Raw genomic sequence first — 7,674 nt, 5'->3', positions numbered from 1 at the left:
GCTTTCGGCCTAAAGAGGTTTCCACGTCCGAATTTACCTCCTGGTTGAAGGGGGAACTTCAGTCTACCTTCAGTCTGACTGTTTTCGAGCCATGGCAAGCTCCGCTCAGGGGCCTGTGCCCCAGCAATAACCTTACCAGCAGGGTCCACCTAATTTCCTCCTAGATACTCCGGAAGATTATCCTGTTCCATTTTCTGAGTTTGATTACCAGTCAAATGACCTCCAGTCTTCGGATGAGGAGGGGGAGATTAAAGAGGAAAAGTTTTTCTTCCCAGTCGAAGAAACAGGGAAACTCATCTCTGCTGTCAGATCTACTTTGAACCTACAGGATGACATACCAGATTCGAAACCAGATCCTTTTCAGGGTCATTCTAGGAAACCTCAGACCTTTCCCTTTCCCCTTTGGAATTGCTTCAGTGCCACGGATTTTCACGAAGCTCATGTCTGTGGTTGTGGCCTTCCTGAGGCAAAAGGGCATAAAAGTGGTCCCATACCTGGACAATTGGCTCCTCATAGTGGCCTCGGCAACCTTACTCCAGTCCCATCTAGCAGTATCTCTTAGGAGCCTCCACAGCCTAGGACGGCTAGTCAACTTACAAAAGTCTCAGTTGCTCCCAAACAGACATCTTAACTTTCTGGGGATGATTCTCGACTCACACGAACAGAAGACATTTCTCCCTGGGGACAAGATCCGAAGATTTAGGGAATTCACACACGTGGTCCTAAAGAACAAAAAGGTGTCCATCAGATCCATCATGTCATTGCTCGGCCTTATGACCTCCTCCATTTCAGCAGTCCCCTGGCCACTTGCTCACGCAAGACCTCTTCAACAGTTTCTACTGGACCACTGGGACTGCTCCATGACGTCTTTATACAAGAAAGTCCGGCTCTCCCCCTTCGTTCTAGCATCGCTCCAATGGTTGCTGATGCTCCTCAGATAGACCTGATGGCCACACATCTGAACAAACAGGTAGAAGAGTTTTTCTCTCTTTCAACAGTCAGTCGACAACGAGCCTTGGAAGCACTCTCGCAGACCTGGAACTTTGATCTCGCATATATTTTCCCCCCACTTCCCCTTCTCCGAAAGATTCAGGGAAGCCCTCTGAAAGTCATTCTGATTGTTCCTTTCTAGCCCCCGAAGAATCTGGTTTTCGGACCTTATCAACCTGGCCATGGACGAACCCATCCTCCTTCCTCAGGTGAAGGACATTCTCGTTCAAGGCCCTGTTCTCCACCCAGATCCCTCCCAGTTCAACCTCTCAGCATGGCTTCTGAAAGGGAGAAGTAGTGGAAACTATTCTCTCCAGTCGCAAGAAGACTACTGCTGCTAAATACCAGAAGGTTTGGGAAACGTTCATCACTTGGTGCAACTTGCACCATCCATCCATGAGGTGCTGTGTTTTTTCCAGGATGGCTTCAATAATGGGTTACAACCAGCTACTATCAGGGTTCAGATTTCGACCCTGAGCAACTTTTTAGACTTCAATCTGGCTACCCATCCCTGGGTCACCAGGTTTTCTAAAGGGATGTGCAGATTTCATCCCAGGCTCCGTCCGTCGGTTCCGCCTTGGGATCTTAATCTCGTGTTGCACCAACTCACCACTTCTCCTTTTGCGCCTCTAGAGGATACCTCGCTGAAGCTGCTCACCTACAAAGTTCTCCTCCTAGTTTTCCCCACACTTCCGCTAGGAGGGTGATTGAGCTCCAGGCTCTCTCCAAAGTGGAACCTTTTCTCAGGATTCTTCCAGACTGCATTATCCTCCGTTTGCCACCTGAGTTTCTTCCTAAAGTGGTTTTAACTTTCCACTCGGATCAGGATATCGTCCTACCTACCTTATGCCCGGATCCCAAGAATCCACTCACTAGACCTGCGAAGGTGTATCCTGGTTTATCTCTCTCGTACGTCTGCTTGGAGGAAATCAAACTCTTTCTGTCCTTTGCGGGGACCCACAAGGGCAGGTCAGTGTCCAGGGCTTCCATTAGCCGCTGGCTTAAAGACGCAATCACCATATGCTACATCTCCGCGGGAAGAGAATCTCCCTCCGGCCTGATGGCACACTCGACCAGATCCGTCTCGACTTCCTGGGCTGAACTCTCCGAGGTGAATCCGTCTCTCATTTGGCAGCGCGGCCTGGAGGTCGATCCATACATTCGTAAGGCACTACAGGCTGAATCTTCATCTCTCTGACGAGTCTCAATTTGGTCGTTGTGTCCTGCAGACTGGAATCCTTCCCTCCCTATCTTGCTAATTCTTCACCTGTGCCACCTGGAATGGCAAGGAAAGTGAGAATTCTTACCTGGGAATTCCTTTTCCTTGTCCATTTCAAAGGTGGCACACTTTTACTCCCACCCATTAAATTTGCTTTTGCTTGACTATTGTTTGTCTGAGTCTATCTTTTTAACCACACTGGGGAGGAAGGGGGAGGTCTCCTTTTTTATAGTGTTTCCTGCCCTACCTGGTAGGCGGAGCCTTCTTCTTCACCTGTGCCACCTTGGAAATGGACACGGAAAAGGAATTCCCAGGTAAGAATTCTCACTTTCCCATCTTACCCCAGCTCACGGAATTTGTGCAGTGTGAATGGAAGAATCCGGGTAAACGAGCATTCATTTCCAAACGCTTCAAGCAACTTTTTAAGTTACAAGATAAGTGGGAGGAACTCCCTAAAGTGGATGTTGAAATAGCTCAGTAGTCTAAAAAGACTCTATTACCGATTGGAGAGGTGTCTGGTCTTAAGGATACCATGGAAAGCTAATAGAAGGATTTTCCAGACCTTTCAGTGTAAAGCAGCATCAGCAGCTGTAGCAAGACCCCAAGGCCTATGGATTAAGAAATTAGAAGACCATGTTTTGGATGATGCAGATAAGGAACTTTCTCACCTTTTAAAAAATTTGAAGTTGTCCAATGAATTCCTTATTGACATGGTTGAGGAGTTGGTCATGCTTTCTACTCGCAGTATGGCTCAGGTCCTAGAATGCTGATTCTGCATCCAAATCTTCATTATGTGATCTTCCATTTGAGATATGGAAGCTTTTTGGTTCTCCACTGGAGGGTCTCATAAAACAAACATCTGACACTAAAAAACGCTCTCCCACAAGATTTGAAACCTAGATGGAATCGAAGATATCCCTACAACAAGCAGAGATACTCCAGGGCAGCTGATAAATCTTCCTTTCGGAGGCAATCTTCTCCCCTTCTCCCATCCCAGGAACTTCACGTCTTCACCTCCTCCCTTTCCCCCACCTCCCCTCACTCCCAGAAATCTCTCCGCTCACACAAGTCCTATTCCCACCTCCTCTCACTCTCTCTCCTACATCTTCTAGCTTCTGGGGATATCTCCCCAAACCCTGGGCCTCATTTGGTGCTCTCATCCTCTCCCAGTCAACATTCCAGAAACCTCAATAATCTTGTCCACATACCCTACCGCTCTTCCTACCCCCCATTTATGTTTGCACTCTGGAATGCACATTCTGTCTGCAATAAACTAACAGCTTTACATGACCACTTCATCTCTAGTTCCCTAAACCTTCTCGCTCTAACTGAAACCTGGCTATCCCCTTCTAACACTGCCTCTCCCGCTGCTTTCTCCTATGGTTGCCTACGCCTCACACTCCCAGACCTGATGACAGGAAGGGTGGAGGGGTAGGCTTCCTACTCTCCCCTTCTTGTACTTTTCAACCTATTCCCTCTGCCCCATCACTCTCTTTCTCCTCATTTGAAGTCCATGCTATCCGACTATTTCATCTCATCTCCATACGCATTGCTGTTATATATCGCCCCCTGGCCCGCCTAACACCTGTCTTGATCACTTCTCCTCATGGCTTTCTCGCCTCCTCTCCTCTGATATTCCATCTGTTGTCCTTGGGGATTTCAACGTCCCAGTTGACACCCCATTGAGTCCCATGGCTTCAAAATTTATTTCTATTACCTCCTCTTTTGATCTCCAACAACACTACTCATGATGATGGTAACACCCTGGACCTTATTTTTTCGAACATCTCCTCTCTCACTAACCTTTCTTATTCCCCTTTCCCCTTCTCTGACCACTTCCTTTCCTGCTCTCTAACCTTGCCTCATACTCGCTCCCTTACACCCCAACCCTGCCTAACCAGAGACCTCAGCTCTATTAACCTTCAGAACTTCTCAACCAGTTTACTCCCTCTCCTCTCTCCAATCTCAAACATGTTGTGCCCTAACAACGCTACCTCTGTCTATAACTCCACTCTCACATCTGCTCTTGAGCATGTAGCACCAGTTATTACTCGCTCCTCAAGACGTTCACGCTTCCAACCCTGGCACTCGACTGTAACCCGACACCTACGACGATATTACCGCACCGCTGAACGTAGATGGCGAAAGTCTCATTCAGTGTCTGACTTTCTGCACTATAAATTAATGCTACGTTCCTACTACTCTCCTCATCTCCTCCCTGTTTCACAACCCTAAACGACTCTTTAATACTTTCAATTCCCTGCTCCGACCGATCCCTACTACCCCTTCCACTAACCTTAAAGCATCTGACTTTTCTACATTCTTCAATAATAAAATTCAAACTATCAGAGATGACATATCCGCCCAGTCACCACCCTGCCCTCACCCTCCCTCTGACTATGTGCCCCCCTACCCACTGACCTCTTCTCCCTTCACTACATTAACTAATTTCTCTGCTGTCACTGAAGAGGATATACATGCTCTCCTTCTTTCCTCTTGTCCAACCACATGCCCCCTTGACCCCATCCCTTCCCACCTCACCCAGTCTCTTTCATCTACCCTTGTCCCTACTCTAAATCATATCTTCAACCTCTCCCTCACTACACATTAACACCCTCCCATATTCTTTTAGCTCACCTTTCCTAGTCCCTCTCCTGCAATACTTTTACTAGTGTGGCTGGTCCATCCCCTACAATGGCACTTTCATCCTTTACCTATTGTGTAATATACCCTAAATCCCTTTAGATTGTAAGCTCGTTTGAGCAGGGCCCTCCTCACCTGTGGTCTCTGTTAGTCAACTTGTTATAGTACATGCTACTTGTTATGTCCTGTCTACCCATTGTACAGCACTACAGAATTTGATGGCGCTATATAAAAAAATAAATAATAATAATAAAATAAAGAGTCAAGATTTCCAGCTAGGACTACTAGACAAGAAAGGTCTAGAAAGTTTTGATAAAGTGGGAGGTCGCCTTCAGATATTTCAAAAAGCATGGTTCCACACTACCAGCAATGCATGGATCCGTAGAATAATATCAGAAGGCTACACCATCAGATTTTTCAAGGTGCCCCGCGATCACTTCCTAGTCTCCTCACACCCATCGGTAAAAGAGAACTCAGCACTAGTGATAGCAACATCAAAACTCTTCAAGCAAGGAGTTATAGAGAACATACCGAAGATAGTTCTGGATCAATCAGTTCATTGCATATCAACACTTCCGAATGGAAACCATATTTCCAGTTACTCAGATCATCCAAAAAGGAGATTTTATGGCCTCACTGGACATCCAGGTTGCATATCTGCACGTACCGATAGCAGAAAATTCCTAAGATTTGCCGTAAGCACAAAGACAGGCATCAGTCACTTTCAATTTAAGGCTCTACCTTTCGGCCTTTCAACAGTCCCAAGAGTCTTTACCAAGATACTCACTCCATTAGTGGCAGAACTCAGACTTCAAGGGATAGCAGTGGTTCCATATCTAGACAATTGGCTCATAAAAGCATCATCTTCTGCCCAACTTCAGTTAGATCTACAGACCACAATTATTTTTTTCACCGCCACGGATGGATTCTGAATGTATCAAAGTCCAATTTGACCTCTTCCACAAAGATCAAGTTCCTGGGTTTTCTGGTGGACTCAATGTCTATGTCTTCGCCTACCAGATCTAAAAGCCAAGCAGAGACGTCAAAAAGTTACCCAGTTACAAACAAATCCACTCTGCTCCATCAGACGGGCAATGAGTATCCTGGGGTTGATGACATCCACCATTCCTGCGGTGGCATGGGCACGAGCAAGGCTGAGACCTCTACAATGGCATATTCTGTCCCATTGGTCCGAATGGACTCAGGCATTCGTATACCTCAAGAAGTCCTCCAGCAGTTAAACTGGTGGAAAGTCAAAAGAAAGCAAACAGCCTATCCTTTCAGCCCAAAAATTGGATTATAGTCACGACGGATGCGTGCCACAAGAGGCAATCCAATCTTCAAATTTCAGGGCGTTAAACACAGTCTTCAAGGCCCTGCTAGCCTTCCGGTCATGAATATCGGACAGGACAGTGAAGATTCAATCAGACAATACCACAACAGTATCCTATCTCAACAGACAGGGAGGAACAAAAGTAAGCAGTCTTCAAAACCTTTGTTCAAAGATCATGCCATGGGCACAACTAAACCTAGAGGATATTTCAGCAATCCACATCAGAGGTCAGAACAATGTGATTGCGGACGATCTCAGCAGAGGCCGATGCTCCCAAGCAGAATGGTCTCTACACCCGAGTATCTTCAATGCATTAGTTATCAAAGTAGGTCTCTGAGGTGGATCTGATGGCGACAAGCCTCTCTCTACAAGATGGATTATCCGCATTTTCTGGATGGTCTAGCGATCAAGTCACACATCAAAACATGAGTCATTGGGAACTACCAGTGTCCTCAGACATTTTAGAGAACAAGGGGATTCGACTCCACACTCTTCAGGGGTTCCGATTGACGGCATGGCTGCTGCAAGGATAATCTTGGAGGATCAAGGTAACATTGCCAATCTTCTTTTGAATTCAGTGAGAAGATCTACAGGTAAAAATTGTCTTAGAACCCGGAGAAGATTTCTCGAATGGTGTCGTTCTCAAAGTCTGCAGAGTTCACCCCCATTCTGGTTATTCTTCAATTTTTGAGTTCAGGGTTTGATTCAGGCCTCAAGGGTCAGATTTCTGCTCTTCGATTTGGCATCAGACCGTCTCATTAGAAGATTTTTCAAAGCCATTACGATTAAAAGACCACCCATTAGATCCTTTTTTCCACCTTGGGATCTTACCTTAGTGCTCAAGGCCCTGTGTTCTTCTCCATTTGAACCTCTTCCGGATGTCTCCCTCAAATTTCTTTGGCATTACCCCCTCAGGCCAGAACATTCCAACCGTCCCCTGTATGCCAGCCTTTTTGCTCTTCTGGTGCACCCACTTTTATGAACTACGGCTCCCATCACCAGTATGACTGAGGGTGATGGGAGTTGTGATTCAAAAATTAATTTACTATGTTTAGAAAATGCGGGTGCAAGGTATTTTCTAATATTATTTCTGATCCATTTTATGATTTGCAGGTGGTGATGGCTGATTGTGGTATAATGTCTGATTGCCTACATACTTGGCACACTTTCTTTTTTTTTTCTTTCCTCATGATGACATGGTAGCAGACACAGTAGGGGCTCTGCTCTACGCATTGATAGCTGATAGCAACATATTTTTGAGGTTGCTGATTAGTCTCTGACCGATTAGCAACACTCACTCCTCATAAATGGAGCATAGCATCCAGCCAGTCCCCTGCACCAGGAAAAGCCAGGCTTATCTGTACTTATGTGTGCTCCCAGCTCCAGGTTTCAGCTGATGTCATTGGGGGAGAAGTTAACTTTGAACTTCTTTACCTAAAGAATGCTTGCTGGTAATATAAGATTCTAGGTCTGTTTACATAAGACACAT

This window comes from Spea bombifrons, chromosome 1, assembly GCF_027358695.1.
Source record: "Spea bombifrons isolate aSpeBom1 chromosome 1, aSpeBom1.2.pri, whole genome shotgun sequence".
NCBI classification, from domain to species: domain Eukaryota; kingdom Metazoa; phylum Chordata; class Amphibia; order Anura; family Pelobatidae; genus Spea; species Spea bombifrons.
The sequence above is the reverse complement of the archived record's forward strand: the minus strand, read 5'-3'. Positions refer to the sequence as shown.